This window comes from Acipenser ruthenus, chromosome 44, assembly GCF_902713425.1.
Source record: "Acipenser ruthenus chromosome 44, fAciRut3.2 maternal haplotype, whole genome shotgun sequence".
NCBI classification, from domain to species: domain Eukaryota; kingdom Metazoa; phylum Chordata; class Actinopteri; order Acipenseriformes; family Acipenseridae; genus Acipenser; species Acipenser ruthenus.
The window spans coordinates 5,045,026-5,061,688 of record NC_081232.1 but is presented as its reverse complement, the minus strand read 5'-3'; the positions used below and the strand labels follow the sequence as shown (position 1 = coordinate 5,061,688).

At 42.6% G+C, this 16,663-nt stretch overlaps 49 non-coding genes and 9 pseudogenes across 49 annotated transcripts; all 58 read left to right on the top strand.

Moving 5' to 3' along the window:
• The first annotated feature begins 89 nt into the window (after positions 1-89).
• On the top strand, positions 90-208 carry LOC131718719 (5S ribosomal RNA). The gene has a single exon (XR_009317615.1). It is a non-coding gene; the product is annotated as a 5S ribosomal RNA (ribosomal RNA).
• A 114-nt stretch (positions 209-322) lies between these two features.
• On the top strand, positions 323-431 carry LOC131715094 (5S ribosomal RNA; annotated as a pseudogene).
• Positions 432-531: 100 nt separating this feature from the next.
• LOC131711997 (5S ribosomal RNA) lies at positions 532-650 on the top strand. The gene has a single exon (XR_009313886.1). It is a non-coding gene; the product is annotated as a 5S ribosomal RNA (ribosomal RNA).
• Positions 651-750: 100 nt separating this feature from the next.
• LOC131717791 (5S ribosomal RNA) lies at positions 751-869 on the top strand. Its single transcript, XR_009316682.1, has one exon. It is a non-coding gene; the product is annotated as a 5S ribosomal RNA (ribosomal RNA).
• Positions 870-983: 114 nt separating this feature from the next.
• LOC131718718 (5S ribosomal RNA) lies at positions 984-1,102 on the top strand. Its single transcript, XR_009317614.1, has one exon. It is a non-coding gene; the product is annotated as a 5S ribosomal RNA (ribosomal RNA).
• Positions 1,103-1,202: 100 nt separating this feature from the next.
• LOC131712882 (5S ribosomal RNA) lies at positions 1,203-1,321 on the top strand. Its single transcript, XR_009314769.1, has one exon. It is a non-coding gene; the product is annotated as a 5S ribosomal RNA (ribosomal RNA).
• A 114-nt stretch (positions 1,322-1,435) lies between these two features.
• Positions 1,436-1,554, top strand: LOC131718717 (5S ribosomal RNA). Its single transcript, XR_009317613.1, has one exon. It is a non-coding gene; the product is annotated as a 5S ribosomal RNA (ribosomal RNA).
• Positions 1,555-1,654: 100 nt separating this feature from the next.
• LOC131718716 (5S ribosomal RNA) lies at positions 1,655-1,773 on the top strand. Its single transcript, XR_009317612.1, has one exon. It is a non-coding gene; the product is annotated as a 5S ribosomal RNA (ribosomal RNA).
• A 100-nt stretch (positions 1,774-1,873) lies between these two features.
• LOC131718714 (5S ribosomal RNA) lies at positions 1,874-1,992 on the top strand. Its single transcript, XR_009317610.1, has one exon. It is a non-coding gene; the product is annotated as a 5S ribosomal RNA (ribosomal RNA).
• Positions 1,993-2,092: 100 nt separating this feature from the next.
• LOC131718713 (5S ribosomal RNA) lies at positions 2,093-2,211 on the top strand. Its single transcript, XR_009317609.1, has one exon. It is a non-coding gene; the product is annotated as a 5S ribosomal RNA (ribosomal RNA).
• A 100-nt stretch (positions 2,212-2,311) lies between these two features.
• Positions 2,312-2,420, top strand: LOC131715093 (5S ribosomal RNA; annotated as a pseudogene).
• A 114-nt stretch (positions 2,421-2,534) lies between these two features.
• On the top strand, positions 2,535-2,643 carry LOC131715927 (5S ribosomal RNA; annotated as a pseudogene).
• Positions 2,644-2,743: 100 nt separating this feature from the next.
• On the top strand, positions 2,744-2,862 carry LOC131712777 (5S ribosomal RNA). The gene has a single exon (XR_009314666.1). It is a non-coding gene; the product is annotated as a 5S ribosomal RNA (ribosomal RNA).
• Positions 2,863-2,976: 114 nt separating this feature from the next.
• LOC131710564 (5S ribosomal RNA) lies at positions 2,977-3,095 on the top strand. The gene has a single exon (XR_009312443.1). It is a non-coding gene; the product is annotated as a 5S ribosomal RNA (ribosomal RNA).
• Positions 3,096-3,209: 114 nt separating this feature from the next.
• On the top strand, positions 3,210-3,327 carry LOC131713859 (5S ribosomal RNA; annotated as a pseudogene).
• Positions 3,328-3,427: 100 nt separating this feature from the next.
• On the top strand, positions 3,428-3,546 carry LOC131718712 (5S ribosomal RNA). The gene has a single exon (XR_009317608.1). It is a non-coding gene; the product is annotated as a 5S ribosomal RNA (ribosomal RNA).
• A 100-nt stretch (positions 3,547-3,646) lies between these two features.
• On the top strand, positions 3,647-3,765 carry LOC131718711 (5S ribosomal RNA). The gene has a single exon (XR_009317607.1). It is a non-coding gene; the product is annotated as a 5S ribosomal RNA (ribosomal RNA).
• Positions 3,766-3,865: 100 nt separating this feature from the next.
• LOC131718710 (5S ribosomal RNA) lies at positions 3,866-3,984 on the top strand. Its single transcript, XR_009317606.1, has one exon. It is a non-coding gene; the product is annotated as a 5S ribosomal RNA (ribosomal RNA).
• Positions 3,985-4,084: 100 nt separating this feature from the next.
• LOC131718709 (5S ribosomal RNA) lies at positions 4,085-4,203 on the top strand. The gene has a single exon (XR_009317605.1). It is a non-coding gene; the product is annotated as a 5S ribosomal RNA (ribosomal RNA).
• A 114-nt stretch (positions 4,204-4,317) lies between these two features.
• On the top strand, positions 4,318-4,436 carry LOC131718708 (5S ribosomal RNA). The gene has a single exon (XR_009317604.1). It is a non-coding gene; the product is annotated as a 5S ribosomal RNA (ribosomal RNA).
• Positions 4,437-4,550: 114 nt separating this feature from the next.
• On the top strand, positions 4,551-4,669 carry LOC131710658 (5S ribosomal RNA). The gene has a single exon (XR_009312540.1). It is a non-coding gene; the product is annotated as a 5S ribosomal RNA (ribosomal RNA).
• Positions 4,670-4,783: 114 nt separating this feature from the next.
• Positions 4,784-4,902, top strand: LOC131718707 (5S ribosomal RNA). The gene has a single exon (XR_009317603.1). It is a non-coding gene; the product is annotated as a 5S ribosomal RNA (ribosomal RNA).
• Positions 4,903-5,002: 100 nt separating this feature from the next.
• On the top strand, positions 5,003-5,121 carry LOC131718706 (5S ribosomal RNA). Its single transcript, XR_009317602.1, has one exon. It is a non-coding gene; the product is annotated as a 5S ribosomal RNA (ribosomal RNA).
• Positions 5,122-5,235: 114 nt separating this feature from the next.
• On the top strand, positions 5,236-5,354 carry LOC131718705 (5S ribosomal RNA). Its single transcript, XR_009317601.1, has one exon. It is a non-coding gene; the product is annotated as a 5S ribosomal RNA (ribosomal RNA).
• Positions 5,355-5,454: 100 nt separating this feature from the next.
• LOC131718703 (5S ribosomal RNA) lies at positions 5,455-5,573 on the top strand. Its single transcript, XR_009317599.1, has one exon. It is a non-coding gene; the product is annotated as a 5S ribosomal RNA (ribosomal RNA).
• A 3,646-nt stretch (positions 5,574-9,219) lies between these two features.
• On the top strand, positions 9,220-9,348 carry LOC131713443 (5S ribosomal RNA; annotated as a pseudogene).
• A 114-nt stretch (positions 9,349-9,462) lies between these two features.
• LOC131718702 (5S ribosomal RNA) lies at positions 9,463-9,581 on the top strand. The gene has a single exon (XR_009317598.1). It is a non-coding gene; the product is annotated as a 5S ribosomal RNA (ribosomal RNA).
• A 114-nt stretch (positions 9,582-9,695) lies between these two features.
• On the top strand, positions 9,696-9,814 carry LOC131720710 (5S ribosomal RNA). Its single transcript, XR_009319607.1, has one exon. It is a non-coding gene; the product is annotated as a 5S ribosomal RNA (ribosomal RNA).
• Positions 9,815-9,928: 114 nt separating this feature from the next.
• On the top strand, positions 9,929-10,047 carry LOC131718701 (5S ribosomal RNA). The gene has a single exon (XR_009317597.1). It is a non-coding gene; the product is annotated as a 5S ribosomal RNA (ribosomal RNA).
• A 100-nt stretch (positions 10,048-10,147) lies between these two features.
• LOC131716096 (5S ribosomal RNA) lies at positions 10,148-10,256 on the top strand (annotated as a pseudogene).
• A 114-nt stretch (positions 10,257-10,370) lies between these two features.
• LOC131718700 (5S ribosomal RNA) lies at positions 10,371-10,489 on the top strand. The gene has a single exon (XR_009317596.1). It is a non-coding gene; the product is annotated as a 5S ribosomal RNA (ribosomal RNA).
• Positions 10,490-10,603: 114 nt separating this feature from the next.
• LOC131711383 (5S ribosomal RNA) lies at positions 10,604-10,722 on the top strand. Its single transcript, XR_009313266.1, has one exon. It is a non-coding gene; the product is annotated as a 5S ribosomal RNA (ribosomal RNA).
• A 114-nt stretch (positions 10,723-10,836) lies between these two features.
• On the top strand, positions 10,837-10,955 carry LOC131718699 (5S ribosomal RNA). Its single transcript, XR_009317595.1, has one exon. It is a non-coding gene; the product is annotated as a 5S ribosomal RNA (ribosomal RNA).
• A 114-nt stretch (positions 10,956-11,069) lies between these two features.
• On the top strand, positions 11,070-11,188 carry LOC131718698 (5S ribosomal RNA). The gene has a single exon (XR_009317594.1). It is a non-coding gene; the product is annotated as a 5S ribosomal RNA (ribosomal RNA).
• Positions 11,189-11,302: 114 nt separating this feature from the next.
• Positions 11,303-11,421, top strand: LOC131718697 (5S ribosomal RNA). Its single transcript, XR_009317593.1, has one exon. It is a non-coding gene; the product is annotated as a 5S ribosomal RNA (ribosomal RNA).
• A 100-nt stretch (positions 11,422-11,521) lies between these two features.
• Positions 11,522-11,640, top strand: LOC131718696 (5S ribosomal RNA). The gene has a single exon (XR_009317592.1). It is a non-coding gene; the product is annotated as a 5S ribosomal RNA (ribosomal RNA).
• Positions 11,641-11,740: 100 nt separating this feature from the next.
• LOC131718695 (5S ribosomal RNA) lies at positions 11,741-11,859 on the top strand. Its single transcript, XR_009317591.1, has one exon. It is a non-coding gene; the product is annotated as a 5S ribosomal RNA (ribosomal RNA).
• A 100-nt stretch (positions 11,860-11,959) lies between these two features.
• Positions 11,960-12,078, top strand: LOC131711844 (5S ribosomal RNA). The gene has a single exon (XR_009313733.1). It is a non-coding gene; the product is annotated as a 5S ribosomal RNA (ribosomal RNA).
• Positions 12,079-12,178: 100 nt separating this feature from the next.
• Positions 12,179-12,307, top strand: LOC131713605 (5S ribosomal RNA; annotated as a pseudogene).
• Positions 12,308-12,421: 114 nt separating this feature from the next.
• Positions 12,422-12,550, top strand: LOC131714140 (5S ribosomal RNA; annotated as a pseudogene).
• A 114-nt stretch (positions 12,551-12,664) lies between these two features.
• Positions 12,665-12,783, top strand: LOC131718694 (5S ribosomal RNA). The gene has a single exon (XR_009317590.1). It is a non-coding gene; the product is annotated as a 5S ribosomal RNA (ribosomal RNA).
• Positions 12,784-12,883: 100 nt separating this feature from the next.
• LOC131718692 (5S ribosomal RNA) lies at positions 12,884-13,002 on the top strand. The gene has a single exon (XR_009317588.1). It is a non-coding gene; the product is annotated as a 5S ribosomal RNA (ribosomal RNA).
• Positions 13,003-13,116: 114 nt separating this feature from the next.
• LOC131718691 (5S ribosomal RNA) lies at positions 13,117-13,235 on the top strand. The gene has a single exon (XR_009317587.1). It is a non-coding gene; the product is annotated as a 5S ribosomal RNA (ribosomal RNA).
• A 100-nt stretch (positions 13,236-13,335) lies between these two features.
• Positions 13,336-13,454, top strand: LOC131710369 (5S ribosomal RNA). The gene has a single exon (XR_009312241.1). It is a non-coding gene; the product is annotated as a 5S ribosomal RNA (ribosomal RNA).
• A 114-nt stretch (positions 13,455-13,568) lies between these two features.
• On the top strand, positions 13,569-13,697 carry LOC131713442 (5S ribosomal RNA; annotated as a pseudogene).
• A 114-nt stretch (positions 13,698-13,811) lies between these two features.
• On the top strand, positions 13,812-13,930 carry LOC131718690 (5S ribosomal RNA). The gene has a single exon (XR_009317586.1). It is a non-coding gene; the product is annotated as a 5S ribosomal RNA (ribosomal RNA).
• A 100-nt stretch (positions 13,931-14,030) lies between these two features.
• LOC131712365 (5S ribosomal RNA) lies at positions 14,031-14,149 on the top strand. Its single transcript, XR_009314258.1, has one exon. It is a non-coding gene; the product is annotated as a 5S ribosomal RNA (ribosomal RNA).
• A 114-nt stretch (positions 14,150-14,263) lies between these two features.
• On the top strand, positions 14,264-14,382 carry LOC131718689 (5S ribosomal RNA). Its single transcript, XR_009317585.1, has one exon. It is a non-coding gene; the product is annotated as a 5S ribosomal RNA (ribosomal RNA).
• A 100-nt stretch (positions 14,383-14,482) lies between these two features.
• LOC131718688 (5S ribosomal RNA) lies at positions 14,483-14,601 on the top strand. Its single transcript, XR_009317584.1, has one exon. It is a non-coding gene; the product is annotated as a 5S ribosomal RNA (ribosomal RNA).
• A 114-nt stretch (positions 14,602-14,715) lies between these two features.
• Positions 14,716-14,834, top strand: LOC131710657 (5S ribosomal RNA). Its single transcript, XR_009312539.1, has one exon. It is a non-coding gene; the product is annotated as a 5S ribosomal RNA (ribosomal RNA).
• Positions 14,835-14,948: 114 nt separating this feature from the next.
• Positions 14,949-15,067, top strand: LOC131718687 (5S ribosomal RNA). Its single transcript, XR_009317583.1, has one exon. It is a non-coding gene; the product is annotated as a 5S ribosomal RNA (ribosomal RNA).
• A 100-nt stretch (positions 15,068-15,167) lies between these two features.
• Positions 15,168-15,286, top strand: LOC131718686 (5S ribosomal RNA). The gene has a single exon (XR_009317582.1). It is a non-coding gene; the product is annotated as a 5S ribosomal RNA (ribosomal RNA).
• A 114-nt stretch (positions 15,287-15,400) lies between these two features.
• On the top strand, positions 15,401-15,519 carry LOC131718685 (5S ribosomal RNA). Its single transcript, XR_009317581.1, has one exon. It is a non-coding gene; the product is annotated as a 5S ribosomal RNA (ribosomal RNA).
• Positions 15,520-15,633: 114 nt separating this feature from the next.
• Positions 15,634-15,752, top strand: LOC131718684 (5S ribosomal RNA). Its single transcript, XR_009317580.1, has one exon. It is a non-coding gene; the product is annotated as a 5S ribosomal RNA (ribosomal RNA).
• A 100-nt stretch (positions 15,753-15,852) lies between these two features.
• Positions 15,853-15,971, top strand: LOC131718683 (5S ribosomal RNA). The gene has a single exon (XR_009317579.1). It is a non-coding gene; the product is annotated as a 5S ribosomal RNA (ribosomal RNA).
• Positions 15,972-16,071: 100 nt separating this feature from the next.
• Positions 16,072-16,190, top strand: LOC131718681 (5S ribosomal RNA). The gene has a single exon (XR_009317577.1). It is a non-coding gene; the product is annotated as a 5S ribosomal RNA (ribosomal RNA).
• A 114-nt stretch (positions 16,191-16,304) lies between these two features.
• Positions 16,305-16,423, top strand: LOC131718680 (5S ribosomal RNA). Its single transcript, XR_009317576.1, has one exon. It is a non-coding gene; the product is annotated as a 5S ribosomal RNA (ribosomal RNA).
• Positions 16,424-16,523: 100 nt separating this feature from the next.
• LOC131711744 (5S ribosomal RNA) lies at positions 16,524-16,642 on the top strand. Its single transcript, XR_009313632.1, has one exon. It is a non-coding gene; the product is annotated as a 5S ribosomal RNA (ribosomal RNA).
• Positions 16,643-16,663: the final 21 nt, after the last annotated feature.

Genomic DNA, 16,663 nt, shown 5'->3' with positions numbered 1-16,663 from the left:
AATTGAAATGTGTGGAGGACAAAAGGAAATTTTGGAGGAATCACCCCCAGCTCACTAAACATAAAAGTCATGAAAGCAGAAATGCTATCGCCTGCGGCCACACCACCTTGAATAAGCCTGATCTCGTCTGATCTCAGAAGCTAAGCAATGTTGGGCTTGGTTAGTACTTGGATGGGAGACCACCTGGGAATATCAAGTGCTGCAGGCATTACATTTTTGTAATTACATTTTACAATTGAAATGTGTGGAGGACAAAAGGAAATTTTGGAGGAATCACCCCCAGCTCACTAAACATAAAAGTCATGAAAGCAGAAATGCAATCGCCTGCGGCCACACCACCTTGAATAAGCCTGATCTCAGAAGCTAAGCAATGTTGGGCTTGGTTAGTACTTGGATGGGAGACCACCTGGGAATATCAAGTGCTGCAGGCATTACATTTTACAATTGAAATGTGTGGAGGACAAAAGGAAATTTTGGAGGAATCACCCCCAGCTCACTAAACATAAAAGTCATGAAAGCAGAAATGCAATCGCCTGCGGCAACACCACCTTGAATAAGCCTGATCTCGTATGATCTCAGAAGCTAAGCAATGTTGGGCTTGGTTAGTACTTGGATGGGAGACCACCTGGGAATATCAAGTGCTGCAGGCATTACATTTTACAATTGAAATGTGTGGAGGACAAAAGGAAATTTTGGAGGAATCACCCCCAGCTCACTAAACATAAAAGTCATGAAAGCAGAAATGCAATCGCCTGCGGCCACACCACCTTGAATAAGCCTGATCTCATCTGATCTCAGAAGCTAAGCAATGTTGGGCTTGGTTAGTACTTGGATGGGAGACCACCTGGGAATATCAAGTGCTGCAGGCATTACATTTTTGTAATTACATTTTACATTTGAAATGTGTGGAGGACAAAAGGAAATTTTGGAGGAATCACCCCCAGCTCACTAAACATAAAAGTCATGAAAGCAGAAATGCAATCGCCTGCGGCCACACCACCTTGAATAAGCCTGATCTCGTCTGATCTCAGAAGCTAAGCAATGTTGGGCTTGGTTAGTACTTGGATGGGAGACCACCTGGGAATATCAAGTGCTGCAGGCATTACATTTTACAATTGAAATGTGTGGAGGACAAAAGGAAATTTTGGAGGAATCACCCCCAGCTCACTAAACATAAAAGTCATGAAAGCAGAAATGCAATCGCCTGCGGCCACACCACCTTGAATAAGCCTGATCTCGTCTGATCTCAGAAGCTAAGCAATGTTGGGCTTGGTTAGTACTTGGATGGGAGACCACCTGGCAATATCAAGTGCTGCAGGCATTACATTTTTGTAATTACATTTTACAATTGAAATGTGTGGAGGACAAAAGGAAATTTTGGAGGAATCACCCCCAGCTCACTAAACATAAAAGTCATGAAAGCAGAAATGCAATCGCCTGCGGCCACACCACCTTGAATAAGCCTGATCTCGTCTGATCTCAGAAGCTAAGCAATGTTGGGCTTGGTTAGTACTTGGATGGGAGACCACCTGGGAATATCAAGTGCTGCAGGCATTACATTTTACAATTGAAATGTGTGGAGGACAAAAGGAAATTTTGGAGGAATCACCCCCAGCTCACTAAACATAAAAGTCATGAAAGCAGAAATGCAATCGCCTGCGGCCACACCACCTTGAATAAGCCTGATCTCGTCTGATCTCAGAAGCTAAGCAATGTTGGGCTTGGTTAGTACTTGGATGGGAGACCACCTGGGAATATCAAGTGCTGCAGGCATTACATTTTACAATTGAAATGTGTGGAGGACAAAAGGAAATTTTGGAGGAATCACCCCCAGCTCACTAAACATAAAAGTCATGAAAGCAGAAATGCAATCGCCTGCGGCCACACCACCTTGAATAAGCCTGATCTCGTCTGATCTCAGAAGCTAAGCAATGTTGGGCTTGGTTAGTACTTGGATGGGAGACCACCTGGGAATATCAAGTGCTGCAGGCATTACATTTTACAATTGAAATGTGTGGAGGACAAAAGGAAATTTTGGAGGAATCACCCCCAGCTCACTAAACATAAAAGTCATGAAAGCAGAAATGCAGTCGCCTGCGGCCACACCACCTTGAATAAGCCTGATCTCGTCTGATCTCAGAAGCTAAGCAATGTTGGGCTTGGTTAGTACTTGGATGGGAGACCACCTGGGAATATCAAGTGCTGCAGGCATTACATTTTACAATTGAAATGTGTGGAGGACAAAAGGAAATTTTGGAGGAATCACCCCCAGCTCACTAAACATAAAAGTCATGAAAGCAGAAATGCAATCGCCTGCGGCCACACCACCTTGAATAAGCCTGATCTCAGAAGCTAAGCAATGTTGGGCTTGGTTAGTACTTGGATGGGAGACCACCTGGGAATATCAAGTGCTGCAGGCATTACATTTTTGTAATTACATTTTACAATTGAAATGTGTGGAGGACAAAAGGAAATTTTGGAGGAATCACCCCCAGCTCACTAAACATAAAAGTCATGAAAGCAGAAATGCAATCCCCTGCGGCCACACCACCTTGAATAAGCCTGATCTCAGAAGCTAAGCAATGTTGGGCTTGGTTAGTACTTGGATGGGAGACCACCTGGGAATATCAAGTGCTGCAGGCATTACATTTTACAATTGAAATGTGTGGAGGACAAAAGGAAATTTTGGAGGAATCACCCCCAGCTCACTAAACATAAAAGTCATGAAAGCAGAAATGCAATCGCCTGCGGCCACACCACCTTGAATAAGCCTGATCTCGTCTGATCTCAGAAGCTAAGCAATGTTGGGCTTGGTTAGTACTTGGATGGGAGAGCACCTGGGAATATCAAGTGCTGCAGGCATTACATTTTTGTAATTACATTTTACAATTGAAATGTGTGGAGGACAAAAGGAAATTTTGGAGGAATCACCCCCAGCTCACTAAACATAAAAGTCATGAAAGCAGAAATGCAATCGCCTGCGGCCACACCACCTTGAATAAGCCTGATCTCGTCTGATCTCAGAAGCTAAGCAATGTTGGGCTTGGTTAGTACTTGGATGGGAGACCACCTGGGAATATCAAGTGCTGCAGTCATTACATTTTTGTAATTACATTTTACAATTGAAATGTGTGGAGGACAAAAGGAAATTTTGGAGGAATCACCCCCAGCTCACTAAACATAAAAGTCATGAAAGCAGAAATGCAATCGCCTGCGGCCACACCACCTTGAATAAGCCTGATCTCGTCTGATCTCAGAAGCTAAGCAATGTTGGGCTTTTTAGTACTTGGATGGGAGACCACCTGGGAATATCAAGTGCTGCAGGCATTACATTTTACAATTGAAATGTGTGGAGGACAAAAGGAAATTTTGGAGGAATCACCCCCAGCTCACTAAACATAAAAGTCATGAAAGCAGAAATGCAATCGCCTGCGGCCACACCACCTTGAATAAGCCTGATCTCGTCTGATCTCAGAAGCTAAGCAATGTTGGGCTTGGTTAGTACTTGGATGGGAGACCACCTGGGAATATCAAGTGCTGCAGGCATTACATTTTACAATTGAAATGTGTGGAGGACAAAAGGAAATTTTGGAGGAATCACCCCCAGCTCACTAAACATAAAAGTCATGAAAGCAGAACAGCAATCGCCTGCGGCCACACCACCTTGAATAAGCCTGATCTCGTCTGATCTCAGAAGCTAAGCAATGTTGGGCTTGGTTAGTACTTGGATGGGAGACCACCTGGGAATATCAAGTGCTGCAGGCATTACATTTTACAATTGAAATGTGTGGAGGACAAAAGGAAATTTTGGAGGAATCACCCCCAGCTCACTAAACATAAAAGTCATGAAAGCAGAAATGCAATCGCCTGCGGCCACACCACCTTGAATAAGCCTGATCTCGTCTGATCTCAGAAGCTAAGCAATGTTGGGCTTGGTTAGTACTTGGATGGGAGACCACCTGGGAATATCAAGTGCTGCAGGCATTACATTTTACAATTGAAATGTGTGGAGGACAAAAGGAAATTTTGGAGGAATCACCCCCAGCTCACTAAACATAAAAGTCATGAAAGCAGAAATGCAATCGCCTGCGGCCACACCACCTTGAATAAGCCTGATCTCGTCTGATCTCAGAAGCTAAGCAATGTTGGGCTTGGTTAGTACTTGGATGGGAGACCACCTGGGAATATCAAGTGCTGCAGGCATTACATTTTTGTAATTACATTTTACAATTGAAATGTGTGGAGGACAAAAGGAAATTTTGGAGGAATCACCCCCAGCTCACTAAACATAAAAGTCATGAAAGCAGAAATGCAATCGCCTGCGGCCACACCACCTTGAATAAGCCTGATCTCGTCTGATCTCAGAAGCTAAGCAATGTTGGGCTTGGTTAGTACTTGGATGGGAGACCACCTGGGAATATCAAGTGCTGCAGGCATTACATTTTAGTAATTACATTTTACAATTGAAATGTGTGGAGGACAAAAGGAAATTTTGGAGGAATCACCCCCAGCTCACTAAACATAAAAGTCATGAAAGCAGAAATGCAATCGCCTGCGGCCACTCCACCTTGAATAAGCCTGATCTCGTCTGATCTCAGAAGCTAAGCAATGTTGGGCTTGGTTAGTACTTGGATGGGAGACCACCTGGGAATATCAAGTGCTGCAGGCATTACATTTTTGTAATTACATTTTACAATTGAAATGTGTGGAGGACAAAAGGAAATTTTGGAGGAATCACCCCCAGCTCACTAAACATAAAAGTCATGAAAGCAGAAATGCAATCGCCTGCGGCCACACCACCTTGAATAAGCCTGATCTCGTCTGATCTCAGAAGCTAAGCAATGTTGGGCTTGGTTAGTACTTGGATGGGAGACCACCTGGGAATATCAAGTGCTGCAGGCATTACATTTTACAATTGAAATGTGTGGAGGACAAAAGGAAATTTTGGAGGAATCACCCCCAGCTCACTAAACATAAAAGTCATGAAAGCAGAAATGCACTCGCCTGCGGCCACACCACCTTGAATAAGCCTGATCTCGTCTGATCTCAGAAGCTAAGCAATGTTGGGCTTGGTTAGTACTTGGATGGGAGACCACCTGGGAATATCAAGTGCTGCAGGCATTACATTTTTGTAATTACATTTTACAATTGAAATGTGTGGAGGACAAAAGGAAATTTTGGAGGAATCACCCCCAGCTCACTAAACATAAAAGTCATGAAAGCAGAAATGCAATCGCCTGCGGCCACACCACCTTGAATAAGCCTGATCTCGTCTGATCTCAGAAGCTAAGCAATGTTGGGCTTGGTTAGTACTTGGATGGGAGACCACCTGGGAATATCAAGTGCTGCAGGCATTACATTTTACAATTGAAATGTGTGGAGGACAAAAGGAAATTTTGGAGGAATCACCCCCAGCTCACTAAACATAAAAGTCATGAAAGCAGAAATGCAATCGCCTGCGGCCACACCACCTTGAATAAGCCTGATCTCGTCTGATCTCAGAAGCTAAGCAATGTTGGGCTTGGTTAGTACTTGGATGGGAGACCACCTGGGAATATCAAGTGCTGCAGGCATTACATTTTTGTAATTACATTTTACAATTGAAATGTGTGGAGGACAAAAGGAAATTTTGGAGGAATCACCCCCAGCTCACTAAACATAAAAGTCATGAAAGCAGAAATGCAATCGCCTGCGGCCACACCACCTTGAATAATGTCACGGGTGACCTCGAACCCACCGTTATATGTAATAAGACATTGGATCCCTTCGCATGGAGGGTCTCAGTGGCTAGAGTTCACGGTTCCTCGATTGAGTCAGATTCAGTTGTATTAAGTTTGTCCACTGATGATGCGGAGGAAAACAAATGCTGGGTGCCTGCTGACATGAACAATAGTGAGTTCTGGCCTCCTACTGTGTTCTGGATGGATGGTATACCCCCTAAGGTATCTCTGTGCGAGCAGCAGGAGATGTATGATAAAAACATGTACAGGTCCAGAATGCTTGTGAGAGGCACGGAATTAGCCTTGGTTCATGAAGTGAGAAGTGATTCTCTTGTTATGTGTGACTGTGACAGATGCAGAGGGGAATCACCCCGGACTGGGCCTAAGCCATGTCCAGCCTGCAGTCATTTAGTGAAACATTGTCGAATCTTGTTTGAATGTGATGATTCCGAGGGGCTTTCTTTCTCTCATTTGAATGTAAATCCCAGAGATGTAAAAAGAGTTGAGTGTATGGATTGTGAGAGCGGCCACCCAGTAAAATGGGCACATCTGGGTAAATTAGAATGTGAGGAAGGTGTCCCTATTAAGCGTGTACAAGTGTCTTGTAGGTACAAAGTCAAGACCATGGCGACCCACACCTGTGATGCTAAACGCTGGATAAAAGGGCCTGTGGTGGTCTTCGCTGAGCCCACTCGGGAAGAACCCAGAACAGAAATGGAGTCCTGCTGGGAACGAGCTGAAGCCTTGGACATGGATTGGATGATTTAAATATATTAATGAAATGCATGTATTATACTCATTTGTAATGTTTAGTAGTTTTTAGTTTGTATTTGTATTAGTTAATAGTTTTAGCTTATAGCCATTGCTGTAGGAATGCTCCCTCTGTATGACCCCTTCAACTGGAGCAGGGACTGCCTGACACTCTAACCCAGGCAGCTGTAAACCATCTCTTATCAAGATGGGCATAACTCCAGAATAGGGTGCTGGAATTTCTACTGAAACTTTCTAGTCTGAATAACAGAATAATGCTATATTACTAGATACATATTAACATGCTTGTTCTAAATGGTATAGATTGTTGTGGTAACGTATAATCATAGGTGGTGATAATTACTGTTAGTATAAGATACTATGAACAATTTTTATGTATAAGATCATGTGATTCACTTTGCTTAATATGATAGTATACCTGAAGCTCTTTTCTACCAAGATGAGCATGGTTAAAAACTGAGTCCTAATTCAATGAAAAGAATTACTGTGTGCTTACATTCAAGAATTATAACTTTTTGAATATAAAGGGAAAAGGAGTTGGGGGTATTTTTAAGTAAAGGATTAAAAGACCTCGCTTTAAATAGGTTTCTGCTTGTAATTCAGTTTTAAAATAAGTAGGTGAGTAAGAACAACCTAGAGTAAAAGCAGACTCTAACTTAAGAGAAATAAGCATTGTTAGAAGATACACCGCGAATAGAGAGCAGAAAAATTGAATAAAATCTTATTATAATATTGCTAATATATTGCTACTAGCAGAAAGTAATAAGGTTAGCAGCCATATGCTATAAGAAGTAATGTATTAGTTTGACTTTGAAGTTAAAAGATGCAGCATAAAGAAAAGTTGTAGTAGAACATACAAAAGGATTGAATAAATAATGAAGAATAAAAAGCAGGAGGTAGGTTTTAGAAGAATAAACTATGTGACCGTCTTCTTGAACTCTCTATCAGCCTGCCCTTGGAGAGATTAATATTAGCTGCTGGAAGGCCTTTTTGGTGGGAGGAAGCCGGAATTTTCTTATCAGAAGGATTATAGTACTGAAGGCCTGACTGCACATGTGGGGAGTTAGAATGGATGGTCTTAACACCTAAAATAACTAGTCGAAGGGCAAAAGGAGGCATATGAGATATAGGTATAGACTTATAGAAACATCCATCAATACCAAACTTGGCAAGGGAGGAGATGTCTTTAACGAACTGGATTTAGCCAGTATGAATATAGCTGAGAAATACAGGGTCATCTAAGTGTCAATTGAGTTCAGGCAATTGGGGCCCATAGGAGAGAAAGGTATTACAACTTCACAGCTTAGTAAAATAGTTGGGTTTCTCGTAAAAGGAAAAACTCTATACTAGAAGAGATATAGAATAAAAGTTCCCTATAATACCGGCTAAATGTACACCAGTAAGGAAAGAAGGAAACTAATTTGAGTGAGATGACATGAAGGAATATATTTCTGAAAGCCGAGTTTATATACTCAATTATAACCATTATAAACTATAAACTGTTATATTATAAACTGTTGGTGTTGCATATATTCAAAAACACCACCTTACCTATATTGGTGTTGCATATATTTAAAACACCACTTCTTTTTGTAATACACACATATTAAGTAGTGAATCAAAACAACAAGGATTTTGTGAACTCTGCTTTACCTGAATTCTTCGGATAAAGGAGGGGGCAAGGATGAGTGAGTGAGATCATGGGCCAGTGTTGATTTATTGGCATATGAGTGGGACTGAAAAGTTGGTTGAATTCCTTATAGATTAATGTTTGCTAAGAGATAAGGACTGTCCATGGGGATTGATGATTTGGACTAATTGGGGCCTCTCATTGCTCGCAATGGGACAAAATTGTATAAAAACCCTGAACTGATCACACTAGGGTACCGCACTCAAGCTTGGCAGAGCTTTGTGGTCCATCCTTTGCAGATCTCCACAGAACAGTCCTTCTCTTTTGTTCACGCTACTCTTCCTTATAATAGGAGGTAAGCATATTAATGGTATTATTGTATCTCGCATTTATTGGTTGTATTGCTATGAGGTTTTGAAACTATGTTTTGGTATTGAGGGTGTTATATTGAATGTGCTAAAACATAGCAGTGGGTGCTTGTAGGCTTTGTGCTTAACCAGCCTGAGGGCTGCACTGAATACATATAATTGTATTATGTTATTGAAGTATTAAATGCTGAAGCTTGTAATAAACTTAGGATTGCTAATTATTGTTACATGTTTTCGGGTTTTGGTAGTATGCGCAAACTACTAAACCAATATTAAAGGCATTTTAATAAAACGAAGGAGCGCTGATGTTGCTCTGATTCGTGAAACTTTGAATAAATGAGTCTGAGTGATTTTCTTGATTAAATAAAAAGGTTTTAAGGACACACCGCTCGTCCAGTGCTCGAACATAAACCACTAGGAGTTTTAAACATCTCTGTCCTCCTTAACGTCTCCCCTGAGTTAAGAGTGTGTGCAGAGCAAATAATAATAAAAGAGAACGTGAAAAGTGAAAACGTGACAATAAGCCTGATCTCGTCTGATCTCAGAAGCTAAGCAATGTTGGGCTTGGTTAGTACTTGGATGGGAGACCACCTGGGAATATCAAGTGCTGCAGGCATTACATTTTTGTAATTACATTTTACAATTGAAATGTGTGGAGGACAAAAGGAAATTTTGGAGGAATCACCCCCAGCTCACTAAACATAAAAGTCATGAAAGCAGAAATGCAATTGCCTGCAGCCACACCACCTTGAATAAGCCTGATCTCGCCTGATCTCGTCTGATCTCAGAAGCTAAGCAATGTTGGGCTTGGTTAGTACTTGGATGGGAGACCACCTGGGAATATCAAGTGCTGCAGGCATTACATTTTTGTAATTACATTTTACAATTGAAATGTGTGGAGGACAAAAGGAAATTTTGGAGGAATCACCCCCAGCTCACTAAACATAAAAGTCATGAAAGCAGAAATGCAATCGCCTGCGGCCACACCACCTTGAATAAGCCTGATCTCGTCTGATCTCAGAAGCTAAGCAATGTTGGGCTTGGTTAGTACTTGGATGGGAGACCACCTGGGAATATCAAGTGCTGCAGGCATTACATTTTTGTAATTACATTTTACAATTGAAATGTGTGGAGGACAAAAGGAAATTTTGGAGGAATCACCCCCAGCTCACTAAACATAAAAGTCATGAAAGCAGAAATGCAATCGCCTGCGGCCACACCACCTTGAATAAGCCTGATCTCGTCTGATCTCAGAAGCTAAGCAACGTTGGGCTTGGTTAGTACTTGGATGGGAGACCACCTGGGAATATCAAGTGCTGCAGGCATTACATTTTTGTAATTACATTTTACAATTGAAATGTGTGGAGGACAAAAGGAAATTTTGGAGGAATCACCCCCAGCTCACTAAACATAAAAGTCATGAAAGCAGAAATGCAATCGCCTGCGGCCACACCACCTTGAATAAGCCTGATCTCGTCTGATCTCAGAAGCTAAGCAATGTTGGGCTTGGTTAGTACTTGGATGGGAGACCACCTGGGAATATCAAGTGCTGCAGGCATTACATTTTACAATTGAAATGTGTGGAGGACAAAAGGAAATTTTGGAGGAATCACCCCCAGCTCACTAAACATAAAAGTCATGAAAGCAGAAATGCAATCGCCTGCGGCCACACCACCTTGAATAAGCCTGATCTCAGAAGCTTAGCAATGTTGGGCTTGGTTAGTACTTGGATGGGAGACCACCTGGGAATATCAAGTGCTGCAGGCATTACATTTTAGTAATTACATTTTACAATTGAAATGTGTGGAGGACAAAAGGAAATTTTGGAGGAATCACCCCCAGCTCACTAAACATAAAAGTCATGAAAGCAGAAATGCAATCGCCTGCGGCCACACCACCTTGAATAAGCCTGATCTCGTCTGATCTCAGAAGCTAAGCAATGTTGGGCTTGGTTAGTACTTGGATGGGAGACCACCTGGGAATATCAAGTGCTGCAGGCATTACATTTTAGTAATTACATTTTACAATTGAAATGTGTGGAGGACAAAAGGAAATTTTGGAGGAATCACCCCCAGCTCACTAAACATAAAAGTCATGAAAGCAGAAATGCAATCGCCTGCGGCCACACCACCGTGAATAAGCCTGATCTCGTCTGATCTCAGAAGCTAAGCAATGTTGGGCTTGGTTAGTACTTGGATGGGAGACCACCTGGGAATATCAAGTGCTGCAGGCATTACATTTTTGTAATTACATTTTACAATTGAAATGTGTGGAGGACAAAAGGAAATTTTGGAGGAATCACCCCCAGCTCACTAAACATAAAAGTCATGAAAGCAGAAATGCAATCGCCTGCGGCCACACCACCTTGAATAAGCCTGATCTCGTCTGATCTCAGAAGCTAAGCAATGTTGGGCTTGGTTAGTACTTGGATGGGAGACCACCTGGGAATATCAAGTGCTGCAGGCATTACATTTTTGTAATTACATTTTACAATTGAAATGTGTGGAGGACAAAAGGAAATTTTGGAGGAATCACCCCCCAGCTCACTAAACATAAAATCATGAAAGCAGAAATGCAATCGCCTGCGGCCACACCACCTTGAATAAGCCTGATCTCGTCTGATCTCAGAAGCTAAGCAATGTTGGGCTTGGTTAGTACTTGGATGGGAGACCACCTGGGAATATCAAGTGCTGCAGGCATTACATTTTTGTAATTACATTTTACAATTGAAATGTGTGGAGGACAAAAGGAAATTTTGGAGGAATCACCCCCAGCTCACTAAACATAAAAGTCATGAAAGCAGAAATGCAATCGCCTGCGGCCACACCACCTTGAATAAGCCTGATCTCGTCTGATCTCAGAAGCTAAGCAATGTTGGGCTTGGTTAGTACTTGGATGGGAGACCACCTGGGAATATCAAGTGCTGCAGGCATTACATTTTACAATTGAAATGTGTGGAGGACAAAAGGAAATTTTGGAGGAATCACCCCCAGCTCACTAAACATAAAAGTCATGAAAGCAGAAATGCAATCGCCTGCGGCCACACCACCTTGAATAAGCCTGATCTCGTCTGATCTCAGAAGCTAAGCAATGTTGGGCTTGGTTAGTACTTGGATGGGAGACCACCTGGGAATATCAAGTGCTGCAGGCATTACATTTTACAATTGAAATGTGTGGAGGACAAAAGGAAATTTTGGAGGAATCACCCCCAGCTCACTAAACATAAAAGTCATGAAAGCAGAAATGCAATCGCCTGCGGCCACACCACCTTGAATAAGCCTGATCTCGTCTGATCTCAGAAGCTAAGCAATGTTGGGCTTGGTTAGTACTTGGATGGGAGACCACCTGGGAATATCAAGTGCTGCAGGCATTACATTTTACAATTGAAATGTGTGGAGGACAAAAGGAAATTTTGGAGGAATCACCCCCAGCTCACTAAACATAAAAGTCATGAAAGCAGAAATGCAATCGCCTGCGGCCACACCACCTTGAATAAGCCTGATCTTGTCTGATCTCAGAAGCTAAGCAATGTTGGGCTTGGTTAGTACTTGGATGGGAGACCACCTGGGAATATCAAGTGCTGCAGGCATTACATTTTACAATTGAAATGTGTGGAGGACAAAAGGAAATTTTGGAGGAATTACCCCCAGCTCACTAAACATAAAAGTCATGAAAGCAGAAATGCAATCGCCTGCGGCCACACCACCTTGAATAAGCCTGATCTCGTCTGATCTCGTCTGATCTCAGAAGCTAAGCAATGTTGGGCTTGGTTAGTACTTGGATGGGAGACCACCTGGGAATATCAAGTGCTGCAGGCATTACATTTTTGTAATTACATTTTACAATTGAAATGTGTGGAGGACAAAAGGAAATTTTGGAGGAATCACCCCCAGCTCACTAAACATAAAAGTCATGAAAGCAGAAATGCAATCGCCTGCAGCCACACCAACTTGAATAAGCCTGATCTCGCCTGATCTCGTCTGATCTCAGAAGCTAAGCAATGTTGGGCTTGGTTAGTACTTGGATGGGAGACCACCTGGGAATATCAAGTGCTGCAGGCATTACATTTTTGTAATTACATTTTACAATTGAAATGTGTGGAGGACAAAAGGAAATTTTGGAGGAATCACCCCCAGCTCACTAAACATAAAAGTCATGAAAGCAGAAATGCAATCGCCTGCGGCCACACCACCTTGAATAAGCCTGATCTCGTCTGATCTCAGAAGCTAAGCAATGTTGGGCTTGGTTAGTACTTGGATGGGAGACCACCTGGGAATATCAAGTGCTGCAGGCATTACATTTTACAATTGAAATGTGTGGAGGACAAAAGGAAATTTTGGAGGAATCACCCCCAGCTCACTAAACATAAAAGTCATGAAAGCAGAAATGCAATCGCCTGCGGCCACACCACCTTGAATAAGCCTGATCTCGTCTGATCTCAGAAGCTAAGCAATGTTGGGCTTGGTTAGTACTTGGATGGGAGACCACCTGGGAATATCAAGTGCTGCAGGCATTACATTTTTGTAATTACATTTTACAATTGAAATGTGTGGAGGACAAAAGGAAATTTTGGAGGAATCACCCCCAGCTCACTAAACATAAAAGTCATGAAAGCAGAAATGCAATCGCCTGCGGCCACACCACCTTGAATAAGCCTGATCTCGTCTGATCTCAGAAGCTAAGCAATGTTGGGCTTGGTTAGTACTTGGATGGGAGACCACCTGGGAATATCAAGTGCTGCAGGCATTACATTTTACAATTGAAATGTGTGGAGGACAAAAGGAAATTTTGGAGGAATCACCCCCAGCTCACTAAACATAAAAGTCATGAAAGCAGAAATGCAATCGCCTGCGGCCACACCACCTTGAATAAGCCTGATCTCGTCTGATCTCAGAAGCTAAGCAATGTTGGGCTTGGTTAGTACTTGGATGGGAAACCACCTGGGAATATCAAGTGCTGCAGGCATTACATTTTAGTAATTACATTTTACAATTGAAATGTGTGGAGGACAAAAGGAAATTTTGGAGGAATCACCCCCAGCTCACTAAACATAAAAGTCATGAAAGCAGAAATGCAATCGCCTGCAGCCACACCACCTTGAATAAGCCTGATCTCGCCTGATCTCGTCTGATCTCAGAAGCTAAGCAATGTTGGGCTTGGTTAGTACTTGGATGGGAGACCACCTGGGAATATCAAGTGCTGCAGGCATTACATTTTTGTAATTACATTTTACAATTGAAATGTGTGGAGGACAAAAGGAAATTTTGGAGGAATCACCCCCAGCTCACTAAACATAAAAGTCATGAAAGCAGAAATACAATCGCCTGCGGCCACACCACCTTGAATAAGCCTGATCTCGTCTGATCTCAGAAGCTAAGCAATGTTGGGCTTGGTTAGTACTTGGATGGGAGACCACCTGGGAATATCAAGTGCTGCAGGCATTACATTTTACAATTGAAATGTGTGGAGGACAAAAGGAAATTTTGGAGGAATCACCCCCAGCTCACTAAACATAAAAGTCATGAAAGCAGAAATGCAATCGCCTGCGGCCACACCACCTTGAATAAGCCTGATCTCGTCTGATCTCAGAAGCTAAGCAATGTTGGGCTTGGTTAGTACTTGGATGGGAGGCCAACTGGGAATATCAAGTGCTGCAGGCATTACATTTTTGTAATTACATTTTACAATTGAAATGTGTGGAGGACAAAAGGAAATTTTGGAGGAATCACCCCCAGCTCACTAAACATAAAAGTCATGAAAGCAGAAATGCAATCGCCTGCGGCCACACCACCTTGAATAAGCCTGATCTCGTCTGATCTCAGAAGCTAAGCAATGTTGGGCTTGGTTAGTACTTGGATGGGAGACCACCTGGGAATATCAAGTGCTGCAGGCATTACATTTTACAATTGAAATGTGTGGAGGACAAAAGGAAATTTTGGAGGAATCACCCCCAGCTCACTAAACATAAAAGTCATGAAAGCAGAAATGCAATCGCCTGCGGCCACACCACCTTGAATAAGCCTGATCTCGTCTGATCTCAGAAGCTAAGCAATGTTGGGCTTGGTTAGTACTTGGATGGGAGACCACCTGGGAATATCAAGTGCTGCAGGCATTACATTTTAGTAATTACATTTTACAATTGAAATGTGTGGAGGACAAAAGGAAATTTTGGAGGAATCACCCCCAGCTCACTAAACATAAAAGTCATGAAAGCAGAAATGCAATCGCCTGCGGCCACTCCACCTTGAATAAGCCTGATCTCGTCTGATCTCAGAAGCTAAGCAATGTTGGGCTTGGTTAGTACTTGGATGGGAGACCACCTGGGAATATCAAGTGCTGCAGGCATTACATTTTTGTAATTACATTTTACAATTGAAATGTGTGGAGGACAAAAGGAAATTTTGGAGGAATCACCCCCAGCTCACTAAACATAAAAGTCATGAAAGCAGAAATGCAATCGCCTGCGGCCACACCACCTTGAATAAGCCTGATCTCGTCTGATCTCAGAAGCTAAGCAATGTTGGGCTTGGTTAGTACTTGGATGGGAGACCACCTGGGAATATCAAGTGCTGCAGGCATTACATTTTACAATTGAAATGTGTGGAGGACAAAAGGAAATTTTGGAGGAATCACCCCCAGCTCACTAAACATAAAAGTCATGAAAGCAGAAATGCACTCGCCTGCGGCCACACCACCTTGAATAAGCCTGATCTCGTCTGATCTCAGAAGCTAAGCAATGTTGGGCTTGGTTAGTACTTGGATGGGAGACCACCTGGGAATATCAAGTGCTGCAGGCATTACATTTTTGTAATTACATTTTACAATTGAAATGTGTGGAGGACAAAAGGAAATTTTGGAGGAATCACCCCCAGCTCACTAAACATAAAAGTCATGAAAGCAGAAATGCAATCGCCTGCGGCCACACCACCTTGAATAAGCCTGATCTCGTCTGATCTCAGAAGCTAAGCAATGTTGGGCTTGGTTAGTACTTGGATGGGAGACCACCTGGGAATATCAAGTGCTGCAGGCATTACATTTTTGTAATTACATTTTACAATTGAAATGTGTGGAGGACAAAAGGAAATTTTGGAGGAATCACCCCCAGCTCACTAAACATAAAAGTCATGAAAGCAGAAATGCAATCGCCTGCGGCCACACCACCTTGAATAAGCCTGATCTCGTCTGATCTCAGAAGCTAAGCAATGTTGGGCTTGGTTAGTACTTGGATGGGAGACCACCTGGGAATATCAAGTGCTGCAGGCATTACATTTTACAATTGAAATGTGTGGAGGACAAAAGGAAATTTTGGAGGAATCACCCCCAGCTCACTAAACATAAAAGTCATGAAAGCAGAAATGCAATCGCCTGCGGCCACACCACCTTGAATAAGCCTGATCTCGTCTGATCTCAGAAGCTAAGCAATGTTGGGCTTGGTTAGTACTTGGATGGGAGACCACCTGGGAATATCAAGTGCTGCAGGCATTGCATTTTACAATTGAAATGTGTGGAGGACAAAAGGAAATTTTGGAGGAATCACCCCCAGCTCACTAAACATAAAAGTCATGAAAGCAGAAATGCAATCGCCTGCGGCCACACCACCTTGAATAAGCCTGATCTCGTCTGATCTCAGAAGCTAAGCAATGTTGGGCTTGGTTAGTACTTGGATGGGAGACCACCTGGGAATATCAAGTGCTGCAGGCATTACATTTTTGTAATTACATTTTACAATTGAAATGTGTGGAGGACAAAAGGAAATTTTGGAGGAATCACCCCCAGCTCACTAAACATAAAAGTCATGAAAGCAGAAATGCAATCGCCTGCGGCCACACCACCTTGAATAAGCCTGATCTCGTCTGATCTCAGAAGCTAAGCAATGTTGGGCTTGGTTAGTACTTGGATGGGAGACCACCTGGGAATATCAAGTGCTGCAGGCATTACATTTTACAATTGAAATGTGTGGAGGACAAAAGGAAATTTTGGAGGAATCACCCCCAGCTCACTAAACATAAAAGTCATGAAAGCAGAAATGCAATCGCCTGCGGCCACACCACCTTGAATAAGCCTGATCTCGTCTGATCTCAGAAGCTAAGCAATGTTGGGCTTGGTTAGTAGTTGGATGGGAGACCACGTGGGAATATCAAGTGCTGCAGGCATTACATTTTAGTAATTACATT